Raw genomic sequence first — 26895 nt, 5'->3', positions numbered from 1 at the left:
CCCACCCTTCCAGGCAACCCACAGTTAGCCATCAGCCCACATCCAGGTCCTCCAGTCAAAACTGAGACCACCCTTGTCAACAGTTCCACACAACGTGATCCCACAACTGTTGCAGGGAAGAGCCAATTCTGATTCCAAGTTGGAACGGTTTCTTTGCCTTGCTTCTCACTGCTGTGGTTATTGTAAACATCCATGATGGCTGGCCTCAGAGGACGCTACCTCTTGGCCTGACTGTTAAACTAAAGGGCCTTTGTTGAGCTCACAGGGAGATACACTGACCTCCCAAACTGTGAATGGCGTCAGGAAAGAAGAGATGAACACAGAAGGCTGGCTGTCCCCAGGATGTACTGCAAGACTGATGGCCCTTTACTGATGGCCCTTTTTACCTTCCCCACTGCCTCTCCCTCTCGCTCCTCCCTTCTGACTTTATTTCCTCACTGCTTCTTTCTCTAGTTTCAGAAAAGAATCTGGCATCCACACACCAACAAGATGGCTATTCTGAGATATTAGTTAGCCATCTTTTTGGTCGGCTGGTTTTCAAAATGAAGTCCCATTGTTTGCCTCAAGAAGTCGTCTCCCCCAAGCACTGGCCTCTCTCACAGAACGAGCTTGCACTGGGTCACACCACTGTGCTTGCAACACACGCATACACCATTCATAGGGCTCATTCAGAGGCCGAAACCTGCCTCCTCTCACAACTCTCCTAGACCCCTGATAGCTTCCTCTCCACTTTCCCACATGTTTTCACCACTTTTCTGTGCTCTATTGAGCAACAGGGCTAAACAGTAGAGACCACGGGGCCTGGGCAACACACAAAAACACACAAGCCACAAATGCAAGGGCACTGGGCACTCAGTATGGAGACCAAGAAACTGGCCCTCCTGGGAAAACATGCCAGGAACTGGAGATATCACAAAGTTTTAAAGGTCCTTGAGATTTGGCTCGATTGAGCTCAGTGAAGAAGTCTCAGAGAAAGGCCCCAATCTCACTGCCGCCTGTTGTCTCTGACTGACCTAACTGGAAGATACCCCAGCTCTTTAAAGAAGCGGGGCCTCCTTCATAGCCCCTTAGATTCCAAAGCTTCTGGCCACAGTAAAATCAGTATCCCCCACTCTGAGTAGATAAACCGCTGAAAGCAATGAGTTTCCCTACTATAGCCCTCATTATGAAGTCTCCCATTAACAGGATTACCAATCCTCACAGGCTTCCATTCTTAAGATCTTATTATCCAATCAGCCCACATGTTGCACACCAAGATCTGAGCCTATTAATAACCCTGATTACATCCCACACAGCTGCATACAGCACTGGTGTTACTGGCTTCACAATTCTAGGACAACCTCCCTTCTCCGGTTAATTTTAATTAATGAAAACAACCCACTCCTACTCAACTCTATCAAAGGTCTGTTAGCTAGAAGCATTTTCAACCAGTTTTTTTTTATCTCTGACAATATTCCACCAACAACATTCCCACAAATAACCAGGCCTCATTACTTGAAGCTAACTGCTCCTTGTCCACCTGCCCCACATAATCATAGGTTTAGTTTAGCACTGACAGTCAACCTTGATGCACAAAATCTAAAACTATCCCTCAAATGTCTTCAGATTCTCCGATCTCTTAAGATATTTTCCCACTATTATACACCCCTTTCCACTGCACTTGTCAGCAGTCCATAATTAGCATTATCCACACTGGGTCTCACTGACTGGAAAACTACCAACCAAAACTCACTCCTTTAATTCAAATAAAACACTAGTATCAGACCAAAGAGGCTTCCCAGGTGGCTCAGTGGTAACAATCCTCCTGCCAATGGAGATGCAAGAAATGGGGGTTTTATCCCTGAGTCAGAAGATCCCCAGGATTAGGAAATGGCAACCCACTCCAGTATTCTTGCCTGGGAAATCCCATGGACACAGGAGCCTGGCGGGCTACACTCCATGGGGTCTCAAAGAGTCGGAAATGTCTGAGGATAGAGACCATTTTATATTTTTCTTTGATTCTGGAGCTCATACCAGTAACCAGCATCACTGAAAATAATCTCCTAAAGTGAAGAGCCTCTGTAGTCAATTTATTACCCTGGTCATATAAACCAGAAAAGGACAGTAATACGCCTCCCTAACACTCGAGAAAGAACTTCAGCGCCACCACCAGTTGGAAAGATGAAATTCTAAGCTAGCTCCTGAACAAGTGTTTTGGTATATTTACAAAATTATCAAGGGCCATGTCTCAATTATAATGACTTTCCCCCTATAAATTACTATATATTTCGTGCACGGTATATTTTACCTCAGGATTTTACACTGAAAGGAAATTAGACCACGGGCCTCTCAAGGTAACAACTGAATTTACTTGGGGAGGAAAGGCTGGGGGATTAGGAAGGTCCGAAGTGACCCGAGACCACAGATACAGAGTAGAGGGGACCCTACGAGCGGAGCTTAACAAGACTAAAAAGCAAAAACCAGTATTCCCGGGGAGCCCGCACCTACCAACTCTCGGCTTCAGGAATTGCTGTAAACTCACGTCCTTCGAGTGGAGACACGAGAGACTCCCAAGCGTTAGGTTCCAGAGGAAAGAGACAACGAGGGGCCGAGCGGGGCCGAGCGGGGCCGAGCGGGGCCGAGCGGGGCCGAGCGGGGCCGAGCGGGGCCGAGCGGGGCCGAGCGGGGCCGAGCGGGGCCGAGCGGGGCCGAGCGGGGCCGAGCGGGGCCGAGCGGGGCCGAGCGGGGCCGAGCGGGGCCGAGCGGGGCCGAGCGGGGCCGAGCGGGGCCGAGCGGGGCCGAGCGGGGCCGAGCGGGGCCGAGCGGGGCCGAGCGGGGCCGAGCGGGGGCCGAGCGGGCCGAGCGGGGCCGAGCGGGGCCGAGCGGGGCCGAGCGGGGCCGAGCGGGGCCGAGCGGGGCCGAGCGGGGCCGAGCGGGGCCGAGCGGGGCCGAGCGGGGCCGAGCGGGGCCGAGCGGGGCCGAGCGGGGCCGAGCGGGGCCGAGCGGGGCCGAGCGGGGCCGAGCGGGGCCGAGCGGGGCCGAGCGGGGCCGAGCGGGGCCGAGCGGGGCCGAGCGGGGCCGAGCGGGGCCGAGCGGGGCCGAGCGGGGCCGAGCGGGGCCGAGCGGGGCCGAGCGGGGCCGAGCGGGGCCGAGCGGGGCCGAGCGGGGCCGAGCGGGGCCGAGCGGGGGGCCGAGCGGGGCCGAGCGGGGCCGAGCGGGGCCGAGCGGGGCCGAGCGGGGCCGAGCGGGGCCGAGCGGGGCCGTCCCTCACTCCTCGTATTGCACCATTGATTGCTCATTGGTTCAACTGTAACACTTTTAATAAAACCTTATAATTCGGTGGGATAATCACAATGGAAAGAAAGGTTTTGGCATAACATTTGGAGTCCTGCATGTCCGACGACAGAGGATGAGATGGTTGGATGGGATCACCGACACAATGAGTATGAGTAAACTGGGAGTTGGTGATGGACAGGGAGGGCTGGCGTGCTGCAGTCCATGGGGTCACAAAGAGTCGGACATGACTGAGCGACTGAACCAAACTGTACGTGGAGTCCTGCTGTTGAGGCGGAAGTGATTCAGAGGCCTGGGAACTGAAACCTGGTCTGGTGGCCAGGTTGGGGTTGGGTGGGGGTTGATGTGGGGTGCTGGTGGGGTGGGGCTGGATGTGGGGTGCTGGCTGGACCCAGGAATATTCCTGCAATTAGAATTTAAGCAGTTTAAGTAAACAAGAACTGGCTTTATATAGGGATGACAAGCTAGAATGTGAAACACACAACTCTTAGAAAGGGCTACTTCATACTAACACTTCTAAGGAGAAAAATGTCTCGACATTCCACTTCTTCAAGGATCAAGCTTATTAGTCACTGCAGTGACCCAGCGAAAGTGCACCCTGAGGGCAAAGCAGGATTGAGAAAAGCAGGCACCATACTGTGCTTTGGACATTCTGGCCTTGGTATTTCAGGAAGGGTCTCTTGGGTCCATCCACCTCTTCAGCAAGTCCAGAGAAGTTTGGGGGAGTCTCTCCTGGTTTTCAGGTTATTGTTTGATGACCCCAATTTTGTTTGGCAGTGTTTTAACATGCATAGCACCCAGTTAAGAGACACTGAGTAGAACTTCCCTGGTGGTCTAGTGGTAAATAATCCACCTCCCAATGCATAGGACCCGGGTTTGATCCCTGATCTGGGAGGATACCACGTGCCTCGGAGCAACTAAGCCCGTGCAACACAAGTACTGCGCCTGTGCTCTAGAGCCTGTGCTCTGCAACAACAAACAGTAGCCACACCAAAGAGAAGCCTGCACACAAGAAACTAGAAAGTCGCTTCTCCTTGCTACAACTAGAGAAAGCCCACATGCAGCAAAAAGAGGCTCAGCACAGCCAAAAAAAAAGACTGAGTCCTCTGGACTGACCAAAAGAAGCATCAAAACGCCAGTCTCCAACCATACCCCAGCCAAGTTTGTGTGGAGAATTCATAGCCCGATTGCTGCAAACAGAGAAAGAACCCAGCACAATGAAGACTTAGCATAGCCAAAAATAAATTTTAAAGATTATTAAAGAGAGAAAAAAACTTTTAATGAGGAATGAACTCTTCTTTATAAAAGTTTCTGTTCCATGCTTATGATGACAAAGCTTCAAATATTTGTGTAAGAAAAACTTGTTTACATCATAATATATAATACTTAAGTCAGTACTTCAATGTAATGGAATGTCAGATTACTATATGATCACTTCACGGTAATTAGCAATTTACTTCTTGTTGAAAAGTTGTAATATATTTTCTCTCATTTCTTTGTTGTCTGTTTCTGAAAGATCTGTCAGTTGCGGACAGCAAGGCACATTGTAAAATATAAAGTCTTAAGAAGACATTAGAATTTATTTTCACCAAAATTATCAACTTGGCACTATTTATGAATCTTTCTATGAGTATTATCTGACTGAACTCAGGTGCTAAAGGAACTGTCTTTCTTTACATTTACAGGGCACCTACTATGTTCCCTGTCATTGTCTACATGCATTTTAATGTTACAAAAGTCTCAAAATAACCCACTGACTTATGTATTTGTTAGTGTAAGGCAGGAAAAAAATGTAAATTAAACATTAAATCTGGGTCATAACATATGGATAGAAAGAGTAATGCTAAGGAAAAACTATTGAAAAAAACAAAAGAAATAGGATGGCAGGATTTAAGAGATTAGCACTGAAACATATATAATACCATATGTAAAAGAGCCAGTGGGAGTTTGATGTAAGAGCGAGTGCTCTCGGATAATCTGCAGGAATACGGTGGTGAGAGAGGTGGGTTCAGGAGGGAGGGGACATATGTACGCCTATGGCCTATTCATGATAATGTACAGCAAAACCCATCACAATATTGAAAAAAATAAAAAATTAAGTGATGGTGAGTTAGGCCTGAACACAGAATCAAAGCTTTCCCACACCTAACACATTTGTGTAGTTTTCCTCCAGTTTGAATTTTCTGAGGGTCAAAAAGTTGATATATTTTACCACATTCTCTACATGTCTAAGTTTTCACTGTCGTATGGATTCTCAGATGATCTGCAACGTCATTCCTTGTGATTGAAGGGTTTGCCACATAAATAACATTTATGTGGTTTCTCTCCTGTATGAACTGCCTAATGGGCATTTCATGCTGAACATGCACTAGAAACTGCCACATTCATTTTACTTGTATCTTTTCTATACAGTATGAATTCTCTGAATTATAAGGCCTGAACGCTGACTAAAGGCTTTGTCACACTCACGACATTTGCACTACAATGTTTCTCACAACTGTCACATTTCTAATGTTTCTCTCTAGTGTGAATTCTCCGATGGTTTCTAAGTTCATCATTTCAAATAAAGCACTGGCCATATATATCATATTTATATGGTTTCTCTCCTGTCTGAACTGCCTGATGATGAGTTATGGATGACTGTGCCTAAATGGTTTGTCAAAATTTTTATATTTGTAAGGTTCTCTCCAGTATGAATTCTCTGATGAACTGCAAGGTTTGCATTCACACTGAAAGCCCTGCCACATATACCTCATTTATATGGTTTCTCTCCAGTATGAACTCTGATGAACAGCAAGGTTTCCAGTACGACTAAACACCTTGCCACACACATCACATTTATGTGGTTTCTCTCCAGTATGAATTCTCTGATGAAGTTCAAGTCTTGTCTTGTAGTGTGATTAAAGGCCTTGCCACATACATCACATTTATATGGTTTCTCTCCAGTATGAATTATCTGATGAACTGCAAGGCCTGTAGTTTGACTAAAGGCCTTGCCACACACATCACATTTATATGGTTTCTCTCCAGTATGAACTCTCCGATGAACAGCAAGGTTTGAACTTACGTTGAAAGCCTTGCCACATATATTACATTTCTATGGTTTCTCTCCGGTATGAACTCTCCGATGAACAGTAAGGTTTCCAGTACGACTAAATGCCTTGCCACACACATCATTTATAAGGTTTCTCTCCAGTATGAATTCTCCGATGAAGTCCAAGTTTTGCACTCTGGTTAAAGGCCTTGCCACATACATCACATTTATATGGTTTCTCTCCAGTATGAACTCTCTGATGAACAGCAAGGCTTGAACTTACACTGAAAGCCTTGGCACATATACCACAATTACATGGTTTCTCTCTAGTATGAACTCTCCAATGAACAGAAAAGTTTCCAGTACGACTAAATGCCTTGCCACACACATCACATTTATATGTTTTCTCTCCAGTATGAACTCTCCGATGAACAGAAAGGTTTCCAGTATGACTAAATGCCTTGCCACACACATCACATTTATATGGTTTCTCTCCAGTATGAATTCGCCAATGAACTGCAAGCTTTGCAGTTTGACTAAAGGCTCTGCCACAAATATGATATTTATGTGGTTTCTCTCCTGTATGGAATCTCTGATGAACTGCAAGCTTTGCAGCTTCATTAAAGTCCATGCCACATATATCACATTTATATGCTTTCAATCCAGTATGAAGTCTCTGATGAACAGTAAGGTTTGCAGTATGACTAAACGCCTTATCACATACATTGCATTTGTATGGCTTCTTTTCAGTATGAATTCTCTGATGAACTGCAAGGTTTGAAGTTTGACTAAAGGCCTTGCCACATACATCACATTTATATGGTTTCTCTCTCATATGGTATCTCCAATGAATTACAATTTTTGCAGCTTGATTAAAGGCCTTGCCACATACATCACATTTATGTGGTTTCTCTCCAGTATGAATTCTCCAATGCATTGCAAGTTTTGTAGTTTGATTAAAAGCCTTGTCACACATGTCGCATTTATATGGTTTTCCTCCTGTATGGATTCTTTGATGTCTAGTGAGTTCTGAGTCCTGAAGAAAGGTTATGTCACACTCATTAATTTGCCAGGTCTTTTCTTTGTGGTTCATGGTCTGGTAACAGTTCTGAAGGGTGCATAGCAGCATTCTCATGTTTATGAGAAAAGCCTTTGCAGACATTACAAGTTCTCTGAGCCAATAAACCTGAGGCACTGACGTTTGTCACAACTTGACTACATTAAAAAATTATCCCTTCACACTGTACCATCTGCAGTTCATCCTGAGGTTGATCCGTGCCTTTCAAAAGGTCTATTTCCTGCATCACTTCTACTATGATGATCTCTTCCATCAGTGAGGTTTTGTTATGGGATGTAGACATTCCTTTGTCATTTCTTTCGTCATCTGTCCACAGACAATCCTGGATCTTCCTGAGGCGAAAATCTTTGATTTCAGGGCTTTCAGCTCTTCCAAACATCACTCTTTGAAAAATTTCCCCTTTACCACTGCTTGCTTTTGTCTGTAATTTCTTGGTCATATGTATATGAGACATATCTACAAGACGTAAAGAACCACAGGTATTCTATTAGTTACAATTCATAAATAAATTATTTCTTGTCAAACACACGATATTATGCCAAAAGTCATATCCATCCTGAACAGAATTACGAATCTTCGCAATAATGATCTTAAAACTATAGAACACTAAAGGAATAGAACTCTTTATTAAGAGTGACCATAGGTAATTCAAATTAACTTTAGGGTAGTGTAGTTTCAAACACAATCAGAAAACATTCATTTTATGCAAACTCATGTCAGTTCACAAAGAAAACTTATTTTCCCACCATGACCTCAAAGCTCATCCTACTTTGTACTAAACACACTGTTGTCTCATAATTGAGGAGACACTAATGGTATATTGTACACACTTTTTGCATACTTGTACATATTTAAAAGGTAAAGAACATACAGGACTAAAGAGGTGACTCAGTGGTAAAGAAACTGCCTGCCAATGCAGAAGACACGGCACAGGGGGATACAATCCCTGGGGAGAAAAGATCCCCTGGAGCAGGAAATCACAACGCAGTGCACTATTCTTGCCTTAAAAAAATTCCATGGATAGGAAAGCTTGGTGGGCTACAGTTCATGAGATCACAAAGAGACAGACAGGACTGAGCAACTGAGCAAACAAGCATCAAACAGGCAATACATTGGAATGGTAAATAATGCAAAAGAAGCATTCTAATGAATAATGTAAAAAATAAATGGCAGTTAGTAACTGTTCAACAAATATGGCATTGAGAAAATAAAGAATTCTGTAAACTATATATATATGTATATATATATACACACATTTTTATTTTTTTGGCTGGACCATGTGGCTTATGAGATCTTGGTTCCCTGACCATGGATTAAATCCATGCTCGGTGCAGTGAAACTCCTGAATCCTATCCACTGGACTATCAGGGAATTCTCTAAAATAATTTAAAAAATAAAAAAAATAAACACTTTTCTAAATACCTGTTAGAAATCTATCAGTAGATAGACATATAGGCATTTTATGACATTAATGAGTGGTTCATGTCAGTTCTATTGTGTAATACAAAAAGACCGTCATTTTTAAAAAACAAAAAATGAGTGAAACATTCTCTGCTTACACAATAATCATTCAATACATCAACTCCCTATCTACACAGTAACCTAAACTCACCCAGTTCATTGGCTCCAAGATATATGTAAAGGAACAAGCTTTGGGGCTTCCCTTGTGTCTCAGAGGTAAAGAATCCACCTGCTAGTGCAGGGCACACAGGTTTGATCCCTGATCTGGGAAATTCCCACATGCTTGAGAACAACTAAGCCTGTAGGCCACACGTGATGATTCTGTGCTCTAGAGCTGGGGAGTCACAACTTCTGCGCAAACACACAGAGACCACGCATTGCAACAAGAGAATCCACTAGAATGAGAAGTCCATGCACTGTAACTAGAGGGTAGCCCTTGCTCGCTGCAAGCAAAGACCCTGAAGCAACAAAGACCCAATGCAGCCAAAAACAAATTTTAAATAAAATTTTAACATACTGTTATGAAGATAAAGGAATGTGATTGGAAAACCTAGTTAACTAGAGTCAGAGACAACTCTCTTGGGAATGAAATGTAAAATAACAACATACAAGATGTAATGTAGACAAAGAGACATGTCACAATAAGCATGACAGGAAGTAAATATACCTTTTAGGCAAAAGTAACCTTTGAGGCAAACTCCCTGAGGTCCAGTAGTTAGGACCATGTGCTTCCACTGTAGGGGGCACAGATTCCATCATGAATGGGGAACTAGGAACCAGACTGCCATGTGGCACAGCAGAAAAATAATAATAGTAATAACCTAATTTTTTCTATAAAACACGCAAGAGTCTATGCTACCTAACAGCACTAATTACCACAGGAGGGGGACAAGGGCAAGTAAGTCCCTTTGAAATACCTCATCACATGCTACCCAAAGTCAAGCAACAAAATTGACAGGAGTCAAATGACAGATTGTTGCAGAACATATAAAGACCTTGCCTTTTGGGACCTCTTTTCTTGGAGTCCACTTTCCATGAAACCTCTCTCTTTTAAAAAAAAAAATCACTTTGTTCATTTAGAAACAGCCATCTGTAGGTCAGAAGTACTTTCCATTTTCCTTAATAAAAAGTAATTTTGAGGTAGGAGTTGGAAGGCCTACAGGTTGGACATCTACAGTCAGCTACCCTCCTCTTGCATGCCCTGAGATAAAAGATAGGTCGGCTCCGGTTGAGGAATTTACAGCCAACAAAAACAGGGTAAACAGTCAGTTTGTCTCTTAATTCAAGGGAACAGTCATGGCAAGGACAAAGAAAGGAAAAAACCCTGTCTGATGAAGGAGACAGTACACAAGTACAGAAAGGTGCCTTGGAGTCAAAAGTGAGAGGATCAGTCCAGGCCATAATGAGTTTTGCTCCTCTGAGAAGCCTTTACTTCAAGATCCAGGGTGCCTGTGTACCCAAGAGGAGGGTCCTGAGACAAATTAACCAGGAGGGACAAAGCAAGGTGATTAGCCCACATTCCTCATACCTTTCTTTCTAAAAACACACATCTTACTTTCCTTAAGCAACCATGAGCTGTCCGTTATATTAGCATTTTGTAGACTGGTGAACATAAATACCAGTGATAATGTCTAAGAATATTTGCTTTCTTATAGAGAACATCTCAGGGTGGCACCAAATGTATTCATTAATAGGCCCAAATCTCTTTAGTTTGTCTGTAAGAGGAAATGAGTTTTCAATAATCTGTATTTCAGAATCTTATTTTATTTGGAAATGACCTAGATATTCAACGAACTTTCATCACTTAGTTTAGCACAACCCTAGAAATTCAGGTTATTCAAATCTGGAGAGATTATTTTAGACAGACATTTCTAAGTATAATCATTCCTAACAGAGTTTATCTAAAAGCTCCAATCGCATTTGCATTCTTTCTTTAAAAGTTTCTTCACTCGAGTTACTTTAAGTGTTGACAAACTTACTTAACATTAAACCTAGGTACAATAAAAGTATTAGACAATGTTCAGAACGCAAAACATGTCTTAATTAGATTAGCAAACAAACATTAATACTAGATATTTAATACTGAATATTTCCCAGTTCACACGAACCTGAAATTCATTTAGGTTAATTTCTCTTGTAATTTTTTGATTTGTAAGTGCTTACTTTTTTTATTTTTTTAACAAACAATTGAATTAGAGCTCATTTACAAATTAACCTCAGCAATATTATCTAAAAACAAAGACACATGCTGAGACAAACATAAATGCAGATGGACAGACATGAGAGCTCTCAAAATTTCCTGCTTGAGATTTAAAATGTCTCTTTCACCTTTTTCTTCCCACCCCTCGCCCCATGGTTTAAAATTCTAATTTACCCAAGACTGAAATCCCTGGGAAAATGGGTTACGTACTTCAAGGACATGGCGTAGGTTGCATGCTATGCAGGGTCGCTTCAGTCCTATCCAACCCCCTGCAACCCTATGGACTCTAGCCCACCAGGCTCCTCTGTCCATGATGGGACTCTCCAGGCAAAAATACTGGAGTGGGTTGCCACTCACTCCTCCAGGGGATCTTCCCTACCCAGGGGTCAAATCCACATCTCCTGTGTCTCCCCCAGGGGCTGGCAGGTTCTTTACCACTAGAGTCATCTGGGAAGCCCTGGCAAAGGTTAACCTTAAGCTTTTTTTTTGGCATGCCTTTTTAACAAGCTTGCTGGTTTTAATTCTACATTTAAAAAGAACCGGTTTTTCACTTTCAAAGAAAAAAAAAATCATCTTACCCAGTTTTCTCCAGAGTCTAAACAGTATCATGGCCACGCTGTATCAAACAAGTTATCTTTCCTTTCCATAGTAATAGCTTTTCAGCTAAAATACAGATCAAATAGTGCTCAAATTGACTGTGATAACAGGGTCAGAAGGACTGATAAAAATCTTGGAACGTCCCTCCAGGGAGATGGGAGTCTTTAATCAGAAGAATCTAAAGGGGTAAACAAACTTGCTAGAGTGGGGGAACCTGAGCTCCCCCTCCCCGCTCAGAGACTGGGGCAGTTAGAAGGGGACCAGCTGATGGAGAAGGATACAGAGGGGTTGGGAGGGGTGTAAGGCTACAACAGGACAAAGAATGGAGAGAGAAATGCAGTAGGGGACACTATTGGAGCTGTGGGCTGACTAAAGAGAGTCGACTTAAAAAGTGAAGATTTGATCAACCAAAATATAATGTGACATTGTAATATGGGTGATCATCCTCACAAATCGCGTGGTTCTTTTTGCAGTTGTAACTTCTCTTTAGACAGTTTTAAGTTACCTTTATTTACCTCACGGTAGGCAGAGAGGAGGATCCAGGAGCCAACTTGGATGGTGCTAAGCCTGGGGTTGGTTGGCAAGGGCCCCTGCAAAGGCTGAACAATCTCACGATTTGTCCCCTATCTTATCTATGGTGCTGCAAGCCTGGCATTCACAGGAAACAGTCAGACATTCACACTCAGGGCAGTTTCCATGTAGGTTAGAAGCAAGGTCAGAAGAATGCACTGCTTTGTCTTGAAGCCTAAACAAGACTATTTATTTAATTTCGCTAACAACCTGGTGGCTCCATGGTAAGAATCTGCTTAGTAATGCAGGAGACATGGGTTCAATTCTTATTCTGGGAAGATCTCACATGTCACAGAGAATAAGTTGATGAACCACAGATACTGAGCTTGTATGGTAGAACCACTCAAGCCCATGTGCCTAGGGCCTGTGCTTCACAACAAAAGAAGCCACCACAATGAGTGACCGTGCTCCCCCCAACTAGAGAGTAGCCCTTTCTCATCTCAAATAGACAAAAGTCCACACAGCACAAAAGACCCAGTACAGGCCAAAAAAAAAAAAAAAAGTCCTTGCCTTCATCTCTGTGGGTGCTACAGCACCACTGGAGGGTACTGTACATTTCACATGTCAAAGAACAGAGCCATAAATTAGGGAGACGAAAAATATCCTGTGAGAGTTCACAAACATTAAACATCTGTTTTCTCACAGAACTCTCCCAGTTGGAGAGTTTCCCAAACACCATGAACGGTGTGGCTTCCTCTCTGTCCTTGTGACAGTTGACCTGTGATTGTACTGTGGATACTTTCCCACTCATCTGGATGTTTGCTATTAACATCTCATTCTCCACAATCCAGGGGTCTTCTTTATTGTGCCACAAGAATGGAGATAACGTTCAAATCAGAAACAGAAATTCCTACTCAGAAGTAATGCCACATACTGTGGCTTCTTCCAGAATCTAACCTGTCTCTCTTTTTTTTAATAAACATATCTGTCATTTTTAATACATTGGTGTATTAATTTCTTCTGGATCAGGTGAGTGTTCATTGCTGCTTGGTCTTTTCCCCAAGTTCAGCAAGTAGGGGCTACGCTCCAGTTGCAGTGCTCGTTCTCCTCACTTGCTGCGGCTTCTCCTGGGTGCATGGGCTTCAGTAGTTGCAGCTTCCAGGCTCTAGAGTGCTGGCTCGTAGTTGAGGCACAGAGGCGTAGCTGCTCTGTGATGTGTGGATCTTCCCAGACCAAGGATCCAACCCATGTCTCCTGCATTGGCAGGTGTAGAATCCAGCTCTTTTGTCAGCCAAGGAGTGAGGACATTATAAACCAACAGAAAAATACTTCTCAAATGAATTTATGATCTGCCTCCTTCTCAATGCACAGGGAACAGTATAATATACAGTACAACATGCAGCAGGTATCTAGTTCCTATCTAAGAACTACTGAACCAAGAACACAGGGCTAGAAAACAGGCAACTGGATATTTCAAAGTTTGAAATCAGCTTTATAAACACTCGAGCTGTGGAGAAACTCCTTGTATATCACACATTGGGCAGGTTACCTGAAGGAAAGACAAGTTTAACCTTCTGATGCCAATCAGGAAGCTTTACATGTATGAGTCAGCAATGTTTTGAGCTTAGTTAACAAAAACAGGGGATCTCTAAAGGTAAAGAGGGAACATGCAGAGGTACCCCAGGGCAGATCCCCATGCTGGAGGGAAATGATCCTCACCCACAGACAGCAGGTTCCTGAGGGTCTCCACCATCATATCCTTGTACAAAGACCTCTGGGCAGGGTCAAGGCATTCCCACTCCTCAGGAGTGAAATCTATGAACACATCCTTGAAGCTCAACTGTGCCTGAAATGAAAACACATTTCACCAATGGGCCCTGATGATGATTCTTAGTTTCACACAAAATGAGAAGAGGTGAGAGGGGTAAAGCTCAATTCAGTTGAAGTAATATTCTGATAGATCCATTAAAAGCTGCTTGAAGCCAACTGTTGCTCTCTAATATAATTTATAATTTCCTCTTTTTTCCTAAGATTATGATATCCTGCAATCAACATGAATTTGTCATGTATGTGGACAATACATGAAAAATACACAAATTAAAACCAGCACTGGGTTGTTACGCAGAAGTGTTACATTCAACACAGTGAGTGACATAGTGTCACTATCTAGACGAGTTACAGCAAGACTGGTGTCTTCAGAGATGACAAAGTCCACAGTGACTTTAAAAGAACACACATTGTGATGATGACAACATCATCACACTGACGACAGGTGTTTCAGCACATCCTACACTCTAAGCATTACTCTAAAGACTTCACACGGATGAACTTGTCATCAACATAACAGCATGTTAGAGAAAGATCTGTGTCCACCTTACTGGGGAGAAAACTCTGTCACTCTAAGAAATCGCTCAGATCAAAACAGTTAAGAAATGAGGCTACAGCACCTGAGCTCAGGTGGTAGGGAGAGACAACTGAACCTAAAGAATCAACCAGTTAACTACCTGAGAAGGAAAGAGCATCCACAGAGAGTTCCCTGAGACACCTGAAACAAGCTCAAGGAAGCCGAAATACAATAGAACAGCATAAATGGTCATGATACAGGGTCACACCCTCTCCATGGCAACCCACACAATGTCAGTAATCTTACTACAATTTACATCATTCGTGTGATGATGTAGAAAGAACTTAACGCCATGAAATACACTTAAGATACAACTGAAACTGCTACAAAGCATACACCATTATTTATGAGATGGTGTTTTTGTAATAAAACCATGGAGTTACATATCCATGCATTCATGCATGCATGTGTAAACACACAGTTGATTGAAACAAAAAGAGTTGTCTTTATTTTTTTTTTCATTCTATCAAAATTTATTCTGCATCAGCTTTGAGCCTCAAACTTGAAATACAGCAGTAAACATGATGGAGCTTACAATCTAGCAGCCAGCCAGCCAATATCATCATCTAGCAGCCAGCCAGACAATTTCATCCACAATTTTAATGTTACTACTGAAATAAGTGCTCTGACACAGGCCTGGTGCTAGGACAAGATAAAACAGAAAATCTTAATCTACACTGAGAAATCAGACAAGGTCTCTGTGGGGAAGAAACACGTAGGATTGGTAAGGCGGGAAATGGAAGAGTGTTGCAAGCAGAGAGAAAAGCCTGAGTGCCGGCTCTGAGGCAGAAGATATTTACTGAACAGAAAATCAGCCAGTATGACTGGCACACAGCAAATGTATATGGGGTGATGCCAGGCAGAGGCTAATTTATGCAAAATCTATGGATTTAGGACTTGATTCCAAAAGCTACAGGAAGTCACTGAAGAATCAGCAAGAGGAAAGTTAGACGCTTAGATCTGTTTTTCAGAGCTCAATCTGCTGTGGGCAGAAGTTGTTGTTTACCTGCTTACTCATGCCAGACTCTTTGCAACCCCCCTGATGGCAGCCCCGCCAGCTGCTCTATCCATGGAATTCTCCAGGCAAGAATATTGGAGTGGGTTCCCATTCTCTTCTTTCATTTTACTTCTTCATTCAGTAACTATGTCAACATTCTATTTCTTTTTCAAAGCGTATTTATTTTGCTTATGTTGGGTCTTCGTTGCTGTGAGTGGGCTTTCTCTAGTTACAGCTCCAGTGCAGGGGCTTCTCATTGCAGTGGCTTCTCTTGTTTCAGAGCACACACTCTAGAGTGTGGGGGCTCCCAGGCTCTATAGCACAGGCTCAGTAGTTGTGGCCCATGGGCTTAGTTGCTCTGAGGCATCTTCCTGGACCTGGGATGGAACCCGTGCACCCTACATTGGCAGGCACATTCTTAGTCACTGTATTACCAGGAATGCCTCAACAATATCTTACTCTAGTTCAAAAAAAATAAAAAGTAATACAAGCAGAAAATAACATACAGAAGATTTCTTCCAATCTTTATAAAATACCTGTATTTAAAAATATGTGGCCCTCCCTACGGGTAAGTGGTAAAGAATCCACTGGGCAATGCAAGAGATGTGAGTTGTTGCCTCGTCTGAGATCCCACATGCTGAGGGGCAACTAAGCCCGTGAGTCTCAATTCCTGAGCCAGAGATCTAGAGCCCAGGAAGTGAAACTACTGAAGCCAGTGGGCTCTAGAGCCTGGGCTGCAAGACAAGAGAAGCCACCACAATGAGAAGTGTGTGCACTGTACCAGAGAGTGGCTACCACTCGTCAGAACTAGGGAAAAGACACTGAAGCAATAAAGATACAGTATACAAAATAAATATATTTTAAAAATCATAATGTGATTTTTATCATTAATTTTAGGTATATTTAATTTTAATATTAACAAAATCCAAAATTTATTATTTTATTTCATTAGGAAAATACTGAATCAAGATTAGAAAAGTTGGAGAATTCCCTCATGGTCCAGTGGTTAAGATCCCTCACTTCCACTGCAGGGTTTCAGGTTCGATCCCTACTCAGCAAACTAAGACCCTGGAGAATGCATCATGTGGTCAAAAGAGAAAGAAAAAAAACTTGGTAAGCCTGATTTCACAGTTTAAATTAGATGGTGTAATAAAACACTCCCTAGCCCTGACATCCCTTTCTGAACGTTCCATTCCATTCCCAAACACTTAAGTTTTCAAGGAGGTGCTCATTTAGTTTTAAATGTACTATAAAAAGTGAGAACTGATTTGCACTCATTGGCCTCTTTTGCAGATTTTACTGTGTCCTGTATGTGTTAATACCTGAGGTCCACGTACAGCTTCTTTACCCTGGTTGACAGAGAGCAGACAGCACATCCAGATGGGCCCTAAACAGTCCCTGCTGCCCAACAGCACTGAGACCCCATCTCCAACTCGTGTGTGAAAAGCCCTGCCCAGGATGGTGCTCAGGGGAGCCTCGTCACAAGCTTCGCATCACCGGGTCATGGGGAGACGGGATCTAAGTGGAGACGACAGGCCCTGAAGGAAGGCCCCAGGTGAGTGTGCGTGTACAGGAGTCAGACAGGATACTCGAGAGTCAGACACGATTAGCGATCCTGAGAAGGGCATTTATAATTCTTTATAATTTAAAGAAGCAAGACTTAATAATTCTTACCCAACTGATTCAGCACTCTTCTGGATCTAGCCCCCACCATCACCTGCACACTAGCGGTTTCCACTCCATTTGGCTGATCTGTTTCCCTACTTCTTTCTATGTCTCCCTTTCTCTGCTCTCCTGCTGTGCCCGTCCTCCTCTCTACTTCTTCCCCGCATCCCATTCCGCCTCTCTTTGCCAACTGTTTGCCTTCAAGTTGCTTTCTCTCCAACCTCCCTGGTGATCCTCAATCTCCCTGTATTTCTGCCTTTCTTCTTCCATCTCTGCCCTCCCTCCCTCCCAACTCTCTGGCACTCCCAAATGGCTATGCTTCCTTTCAGCTCGCTCTTTTTCTCAGTTCCTTCAGTCACTGCTGCTGCTGCTGCTAAGTTGCTTCAGTTGTGTCCAGTTCTGTGTGACCCCGTGGAAATGGTGACAAACTTTACTTTTTTGGGCTCCAAAATCACTGCAGATGGTGACTGCAGCCATGAAATTAAAAGACGCTTGCTCCTTGGAAGCAAAGTTATGACCAACCTAGACAGCATATTAAAAAGCAGAGACATTACTTTGCCAACAAAGGCCCGTCTAGTCAAAGCTTTGGCTTTTCAGTAGTCATGTATGGATGTGAGAGTTGAACTATAAAAAAAGCTGAGAGACAAAGAATTGAACTGTGGTGTTGGAGGAGACTCTTGAGAGTCCTTTGGACTGCAAGAAGATCCAACCAGTCTATCCTAAAGGAAATCAGTCCTGAATATTCATTGGGAGGACTGATGCTAAAGCTGAAACTCCAATACCTCGGCCACCTGATGCAAAGCATTGCCTCATTGGAAAAGACCCTGATGCTGGGAATGACTGAAGGCGGGAGGAGAAGGGGACAACAGAGGATGAAATGGTTGGATGGCACCACCAACTCGATGGACATGATTTTGAATAAGCTCCGGGAGTTTGTGATGGACAGGGAAGCCTGGAGTACTGCAGTCCATGGGGTGGCAAAGAGTCGGACATGACTGAGCGACTGAACTGACTAACTGAACAAACATACAAAGAAGATTTAGCAGCAACTTGACATGATTTCTTTTAGACCAAAGAAAAGGAGGGAACACGTCCCAGCTCAATGTATGAGGCCAGTATTACCGTGAGACAATACGAGACAAAGCTTTCAGAAGAAAAGAAAAGATAAAGATAACTACCAACTAAATCCCACATGAAGAAGCAAACATTGTTAACAAAATATTAGCAATAGAAATCAGCAAGATACAAAAATAATTGTATGCCGTGATCCAATGGGGGTATAGAATGAGGGATAGAAGGCTATCTCGAATTTCAATCAATGTCATCCAGACTGTTGACAGACAAAAGAAGGAAAATCAAACTGTCTTGTCAATTGATTCAGAAACTGCATTTAACAAAAGTAAACAACCATTTATAATATAAACTTCAGAAAACAAAGAAGAGTGGGAACCTCCCTCAACTCAAGAAAGAACACCTGCAAAAACTTACAGCAAACACCATACTCAATGGTGAAAGACTGGATGCTTTTCCCCAGAGATTAGGAAGCAGACCAATATGTCCATTCTCAGCACTGCTATTGACATTGTTTTAGACATTCTAGCCAGTAAATTAAGGGAGTAAAGTAAATAAAAGCCATAAGGACTTCCCTGGTGGTCCGTCCAGTGGATAAGACTCTGTGCTCCCAATGCAGAGGGTCTGGTTTTGATCACTGATCGGGGAACTAGATTCCGCATGCCACAACTAAGACTTCACATGCTGCAAGGAAAAGATGCTACAAGGAAGACTGAAGATCTCAGGTGCCACAACCGAAGTCCAACATCGCCAAATTAATAAATACAAATCAATGTTTTAACAAAAAGTGATAAAAGCTATATGGAGAGAAAAGGATGTTAAAATTGTACACCCATCAGGAGAAGACAGTCTGGCTGTGGTAGGCTGAATAATGCACTCCCCCCTGCCCCAATACTGCCCACATCCTCTTATCTAGAACATGTTGAGTACTACTTTAAATGTCCAAGGGCAGTCTGCAAATGTGATCTAGTTAAAATCTGGACACAGGAGATTAGATTGGATGAACAGGTAAATGAAATATCATTCCAAATGTCCTTCTAAGAAAAATACAGATGGAGATAGAATCATCTTGAAGCCGGTGATGTCATGGAAGGTAAAGAGATTTTAAGATACCTTGGGACTCCCCTGGTGGTCCAGTGGCTAAGACTCCACATTCCCAACATAGGGGACCCTGGTTCAATCCCTGGTCAGGGAACTAGATATCATATGACACAACTAAGAGCTTGAATGCTACAACTAAAGATCCCACGTGCTTAAAACAAGAACTGGTCAAAAAAATAAATATTAAAAAAAATTTTAATGCCACCTTGCTGCCTTCAAAGGTAGAGTAAGGAAACAATGAGTCAAAGGAAGAAAATAACATCTAGAAACAGGAAAGGCAAGGAAAAGTATTCTGACCTGGAGAATCCAGATGCACCACAGGGCTGTGGGTTCATTTTACAATCCTGGCGTCCAGAACTGCAAGAGAACAAATTTGTTGTTTTAATCCACTCAGTTGGTGGTGATTTGTTACATCAATAGGAAATTTAATGAAATGGAATATGTGAAAGGCAAAAGGATTTACAGGAATTTCTAGTAAACATATTAGGTGTCAGGATACAAGAAAAACATACAAAACACTACTGCAATTTTACACATTAGCAATATATCTGTAATTTTTGAGTACCTCTTTCCTTTTTTTTTTTTTTTATTTGTGTTGGGTATTAGCTGCAGCACAGACTCTCTAGTTGCAGCACTCAGGCTTAGTTACTCTGCATGTGAGATCATAGTTTCCTGACCAGAGATAGAACTTGTGTCCACTGCATTGCAAGGTGGATTCTTAACCACTGGACCAAAGGAAGTCCTGTCTTTCCATTGTTAATTGACATAACCTCTCATATAGTTGTGATTATGGTAACTTTCTAATAGTTTCTCTTTTCAGTTCAGTTCAGTTGCTCAGTCACATCCGACACTTGGAGACCCCATGAACCGCAGCACAGGCCTCTGTGTCTATCACCAACTCCCAGAGTCCACCTAAACCCATGTCCATTGAGTCGGTGATGCCATCCAACCATCCCATCCTCTGTTGTCCCCTTGTCCTCCTGCCCTCAATCTTTCCCAGCCTCAGGGTCTTTTGCAATGAGTCAGTTCTTCCCATCAGGTGACCAAAGTATCGCAGTTTCAGATTCAGCATCAGGCAGTCCAATGAACACCCAGGACTAATCTCCTTTAGGATGGACTGGTTGGATCTCCTTGCAATCCAAGGGACTCTCAAGAGTCTTCTTCAACACCACAGTTCAAAAGCATCAATTCTTCAGCGCTCAGCTTTCTTTTTTTTTTCAGCTTTCTTTATAGTCCAACTCTCACATGCATACATGACCACTGGAAAAACCATAGGCTTGACTAGACAGACCTTTGTTGACAAAGTAATGTCTGCTTTTTAATATGCTGTCTAGGTTGGTCATAACTTTCCTGCCAAGGAGTAAGCATTTTTTAATTTCATGGCTGCAATCACAAGCTGCAGTGATTTTGGAGCCCAGAAAAATAAAACCAGCCACTATTTCCAGTTTCCCCATGAAGTGATGGGACCGGATGCCATGATCTTCATTTTCTGAATGTTGAGCTTTAAGCCAACTTTTTCACTCTGCTCTTTCACTTTCATCAAGAGGCTTTTTAGTTCTTCTTCACTTTCTGCCATAAGGGTGGTGTCATCTGCATATCTGAGGTTATTGATATTTCTCCCAGCAATCTTGATTACAGCTTGTGCTTCCTCCAGCCCAGCATTTCTCATGATGTACTCTGCATATAAGTTAAATAAGCAGGGTGACAATATACAGCCTTGACGTACTCCTTTTCCTATTTGGAACCAGTCTGTTGTTCCATGTCCAGATCTCACTGTTGCTTCTTGACCTGCATACAGGTTTCTCAAGAGGCAGGCCAGGTGGTCTGGTATTCCCATCTCTTTTAGAATTTTCCACAGTTTATTGTGATCCACACAGTCAAAGGCTTTGGGATAGTCAATAAAGCAGAAATAGATGTTTTTCTATTTCTGCCTTCACAAGGCTAAACACTTTTATCACTTACTGGATCTGAAAATGCCACACACCAGTGTACCACTAACTGAGAATTCAGCTTGTTTTTTGTGGCCTTTAACAAGCCCAACCGAGGGGAGCTACTCTTTGTCCAAGGTCGGGGTGCCAGCTGAGAGGAGCTACCCCATGTCCAAGGTCAGGGGTGGCGGCTGAGAGGAGCTATCCCATGTCCAAGGTCCAGGGTGGCGGGCTGAGAAGAACTACCCCACATCCAAGATCAGGGGCAGCAGCTGAGAGGAGCTATCCCACATCCAAGGTCAGGGGTGGCAGCTGAGAGGAGCTACCCCATGTCCAAGGTCAGGGGCAGTGGCCGAGAGCGAGCTACCCCACGTCCAAAGGAAGGAGCAGTGGCTGTGCCTTGCTGGAGCAGCTGTGAAGAGATACCCCACGTCCAAGGTAAGAGAAACCCCAGTAAGATGGTAGGCACTAAGGAGGGCATCAGAGGGCAGACAGACTGAAACCACAATCACAGACAACTAGCCAATGTTATCACACGGACCACAGCCTTGTTTAACTCAATGAAACTAAGCCATGCTCTGTGGGGCCACCCAAGATGGATGGGTCATGGTGGAGAGGTCTGACAGAATGTGGTCCACTGGAGAAGGGTATGGCAAACCACTTCAGTATTCTTGCCTTGAGAACCCCATGAATCATATGAAAAGGCAAAAAGATAGGACACTGAAAGATGAACTCCCCAGGTTGGTAGGTGCCCAATATGCTACTGGAGATCAGTGGAGAAATAACTCCAGAAAGAACGAAGGGATGGAGCCAAAGAAAAAACAACACCCAGTTGTGGATGGGACTGGTGATAGAAGCAAGGTTCAATGCTGTAAAGAGCAATATTGCATAGGAAGCTGGAATGTTAGGTTCATGAATCAAGGCCAATTGGAAGTGGTCAAACAAGAGATGGCAAGAGTGAACGTCAACATTCAAGGAATCAGCAAACTAAGATGGACTGTAATGGGTTAATTTAACTCAGATGACCATTATATCTACTACTGTCGGCAGGAATCCCTTAGAAGAAATGGAGTAGCCATCATAGTCAACAAGAGTCCAAAATGCAGTACTTGGATGCTATCTCAAAAAGGACAGAATGATCTCTGTTCGTTTCCAAGGCAAACCATTCAATATCATGGTAATCCAAGTCTATGCCCCAAGAGTAACGCTGAAGAAGCTGAAGTTGAACAGGTCTATGAAGACCTACAAGACCTTCTAGAACTAACACCCAAAAAAGATGTCCTTTTCATTTTAGGGGACTGGAATGCAAAAGTAGGAAGTCAAGAAACACCTGGAGTAAGAGGCAAATTTGGCCTTGGAGTACAGAATGAAGCAGGACAAAGGCTAATAGAGTTCTGCCAAGAGTTTCTCTTTTAGTCCTCCATTAAAATGATATGATTTCTAATAGAAAATAAATTATTGTTACTCTAAAGTGTTTCATATCTTACTCATGTTTATCTTCTAAACCTCAGCAACCACAATCTTGTCCAATTATGTCAGTTCAGTTCAGTAGGTCAGTCGAGTCCAACTCTTTGCGACTCCATGAATTGCAGCACACCAGGCCTCCCTGTCCATCACCAACTCCCGGAGTTCACTCAAACTCACATCCATCTAGTCGGTGATGCCATCCAGCCATCTCATCCTCTGACATCCCCTTCTCCTCCTGCCCCCAGTCCCCCCAGCATCAGAGTCTTTTCCAATGAGTCAACTCTTCGCATGAGGTGGCCAAAGTACTGGAGTTTCAGCTTCAGCATCAGTCCTTCCAATGAACACCCAGGACTGATCTCCTTTAGGATGGACTGGTTGGATCTCCTTGCAGTCCAAGGGACTCTCAAGAGTCTTCTCAACACAATTCAAAAGCATCAATTCTTCAGCACTCAGCTTTCTTTATAACACAACTCTCATATCCATACAAGACTACTGGAAAAACCATAGCACCTTAGCACACACACATGGTGTGTATAAAAGTTACATTTTCACTATTCTACAGACTAAACTATGCAACAGAATTATGTCTAAAAAAAACAGTCTAAATACATGAATTGAAATGTTTATTTCTGTCTTTTTCTTCTGGGAGGCGGCCCAATGGACACAGATATTTATTGGTTTGGCCAAACAGTTTTGTTCAGGTTTTTCTGTTAAGTTCTTCCAACAGATGTTTGTAAATACACTGAGGTCATCCTAACTGACCAGCAGCATTTGATTTTTGTGGGCACAGAGCTGGTGGATGGCCCTACTCTCTCAGAATTACTATATGCAGAGAGTCCACCTGCACTTGGTCTGCTGCCTGAGGTGCCACCGCAGGGAGCCTCCCCTCAGCTGTTCCCCCAGAAATACAACTGGGACAAGGTGACTTGTCCCACGCTTTGTGCCTGCCTGCACCTCGGCAGGAATTATTGTCAGCCATGCCAACAAGAATTATCATAGCCATGCCAACAAGAATTATTGTAGCCATGCCAACAACCTGGGCCTCAGTGTAGCAACATGGTGACAAGATCTTTGAGGTGAGACAACGTGGATTCAAGCTCCCATTCAGTCACTTCCTGGGATGGGGTGATTTTTGTTCCATTCAAGTTCCTTCATCTGGGAAATGAGAAAGAACATCAGTACTTATTTTGGAGTTCAAATTCAAAAAGATAGCATGCATAAAGCATTAAAACAAGGACTTGCAACCTGTGATATAAAAGTGAATTTGAGTCCAATTTAACATCAGTTATCAAGGAAAGTATTTTCGGTTGGGAACAAAGAACACATCTCAGTTTCTCTGCAAGATCTTCGGGCTCTGAATGTGAATACAACACTGAGAAACGGCAGGATGACTTGCAGGCATTTGGCACTGGAGACTAGTTTCCTGTCACAAAATACAGTTGGAATCCATAGTCATTCCCTTCACTGTGTGCTTGTGCAACTCTACTCACTTGACTTTCAAGCACCTGATCACAGCCAACTCCCAAATTAAACATTTCATTTCACCATTTTGCCATTTCAGTTTTTTCATGGAAGTGAACCCCACCCCTAAAGAAACACAGCTTCTTCATGTTTATGCTGCACCTACTTTGTACACATCATGGCATTTATGAGTATATTCAGGTCACAAAAGTTTGAAAACAACCCACTGATTCATATATACCTTGGTGTAAAGACGACAGACAGCTTCTGGGAGCACCTGTTATTTACCAGGTGGGATGCTGACCAACCCATGAATCAATGAATAAGGCCATAGAGATCTTTAACATTTACTTCTGAAGACCAGTGGGCCCTGACTGCAGGAGCTCCACAGGAAATGGGGAAAACAGAGACTTCACTCTTAACAGGTGCAGACGAAGCCTCACGCACCCTGGAGACGAAGCTGAGATGAAGGGCAAAACACAATGGTTTGCTAGGATCCTGGATGGTGAGACCTGCCTGCTGGTCTTGAAGGATCTCTGGAGGGTGGGGGTGGGCTGTGGCTCACTGTGGGGACACAGATCCTGAGGGCAGAACTATCAGAGAGCACTCATCTGCATGAGGTCTCCATCTTGGCCTGACACTGGATCCACTCAGAACCTGTAGGCTACAGCAATGAGGCCACTAAGGCCAAAGGATGAAAGGGCCAGGATGCAGCCCTAACTATCAGCAGACAGGCTGTCCAAAGGCTTCCTGTACACATGCCTTTCGATGTAACTCTACCCACAAAAGGGTCAAGACCCAGTTCTAACCATCACTGTGAAGGCACAAGCCTCCAGACCAGCCTCACCCAGCAGGGTTGTTGGTCAGCTGCTCAGCCGTGTCCGACTCTTTGCGACCCCTTGGACTGCAGCAAGGAAGGCTTCCCTGTCTTTCACCATCTCCTGGAGTTTGCTCAAACTCATATCCATTGAATCGGTGATGTCATCCAACCCTCTAGTCCTCTGTCGCCCCCTTTTCCTCCTGTCCTCAATCTTTCCCAGCATCAGGGTCTTTTCCAATGAGTTGGCTCTTCACATCAGGGGGCAGACACCAAAAGCAAGAAAAGTAGAGTCCCACAGCTTGCAAACCGAGTCCACAAATACCTGTGGGAAACCACCCTGTGATCAGATGTCCTCTGGCCCTTGGATCAGGATAAGGGTGCCTGGGATATCTCCTGCAGAGGGCCACTTCTCCAAGGTCAAGAAACGTAACTATGCTACCAGATAGATAAAAATACAAATAGTAATTTACACAAAACGAGGTGACAGAGGAATATGTTTCAGAGGGAGGAACAAGACAAAACCCCAGAAGAACTAAGTAATGTGGGAGATAGACAATCTACTTGAAAGGGTTCAGAGTAATTGTAGTAAACATGATCAAAGAACTTGGGAGAAGAATGCACGACCTGAGAACTGAGAAGTATTTAACGAAGACTTAGAAAATATAACAACCAACCAAACAGAATGGAGGAATATAGTAAATGAAATTTAAAAAAAAAAAAAAAGAAGAAACTAAAATGAATCAGAACAGGCTAAATGAGGCAGAAAACACATCAGTGAGCCAGAAGAAAGAGTACTGAAAATCACCACTACTGAACAGAATAAAAAAGAACAAAAGGAGGAGATTTTAAGAGACCTCTGGGACAATAAGCCACTAATATTTGCCCTGTAGGAGTCCCAGAAGAAGACAGGAAAGATCTTCGGAGGAGAAAACAGCTGAAACCACACTAATCTGGGAAAGGAAACAGTCACCCAAGTCTAAGAAACACCAAGAGCCCATATCTAAATAAAAACTTCATAGTAAGGAGAAGCCAAAAATCTGTAACAGATACATAATCAAAATACACATGAAAATACCCTCAACATTCTGAGACTGTCCACTGTGTCACGCTCCTTGAGCCCACCCACTTACCAGGTTGAATTCTGCCCAATGCATGAATCATTCAATAAAGCTAATGAGGGACTTCTCCAATGGTTCAGTGGTTAAGAATCCACCTGTCAATGCAGAGCATCAGGTTCCATCCTGGGTCTGAGAAGATCCCACATGCCACAGGACAATTAACAGTGTGTGCTGCATCTGCTGAGTCCATGCTTTAGAGTCTGTGAGCTGCAACTACTGAGCCCTCGCATCTAGAGGCTGTGCTCCCCAACAAGAAAAGCCAACACACACAGCAAACCTAGACAAACATGTAGCAACAAAGACCCAGCACAGCCAAAAATAAAAATAAAGCAGATGAGACCTTTAAGTTCATTTGATGCAGTTTTTGTACAGTAATGGAAGTCGGTCTAGAATGCACTGCTGTGCTATTTGGATTAGTCATATGAATGTCCTGGCATAGAGTGTTGAGAGAGTAACGTTAGTTACAAATTATGACTATGTAACCCCCAAATTTTATGTTGTTTGATTCCATGGTGACAAGAAATTGTTCTAGATTATTTAAACCTGAGAGCCGAATGGTGCCTTCTTAGCTGCTGTTATAAGTACTGCAGTGAGAGAAAACTGTGTTGATGGAATAAACACCATTCATCCAGGGTTGTGACACAAGGGTTTCTATTTTATTCATGGAAACAGGAAACCTTGATACATTCAGAATGTAGTTCTTTGAATAC

The 26895-nt window shown here is 43.4% G+C and overlaps 1 long non-coding RNA gene and 1 pseudogene across 1 annotated transcript; both read right to left on the bottom strand.

Annotated features, from left to right (window-relative positions):
• Positions 1–4571: 4571 nt before the first annotated feature.
• Positions 4572–20924, bottom strand: LOC138987158 (zinc finger protein 665-like; annotated as a pseudogene).
• A 2287-nt stretch (positions 20925–23211) lies between these two features.
• LOC138987157 (uncharacterized) lies at positions 23212–26412 on the bottom strand. The gene is made up of 3 exons (XR_011463562.1): positions 26198–26412; positions 24032–24209; positions 23212–23941 (listed from the first exon to the last, which is right to left on the bottom strand). It is a non-coding gene; the product is annotated as an uncharacterized lncRNA (long non-coding RNA).
• Positions 26413–26895: the final 483 nt, after the last annotated feature.

The sequence above is a fragment of the Bos mutus genome, unplaced genomic scaffold (assembly GCF_027580195.1).
Source record: "Bos mutus isolate GX-2022 unplaced genomic scaffold, NWIPB_WYAK_1.1 CTG905, whole genome shotgun sequence".
Lineage (NCBI taxonomy): Eukaryota > Metazoa > Chordata > Mammalia > Artiodactyla > Bovidae > Bos > Bos mutus.
Note: the sequence above shows the minus strand (reverse complement) of the source record. Positions and strands in the feature narration are given on the sequence as shown.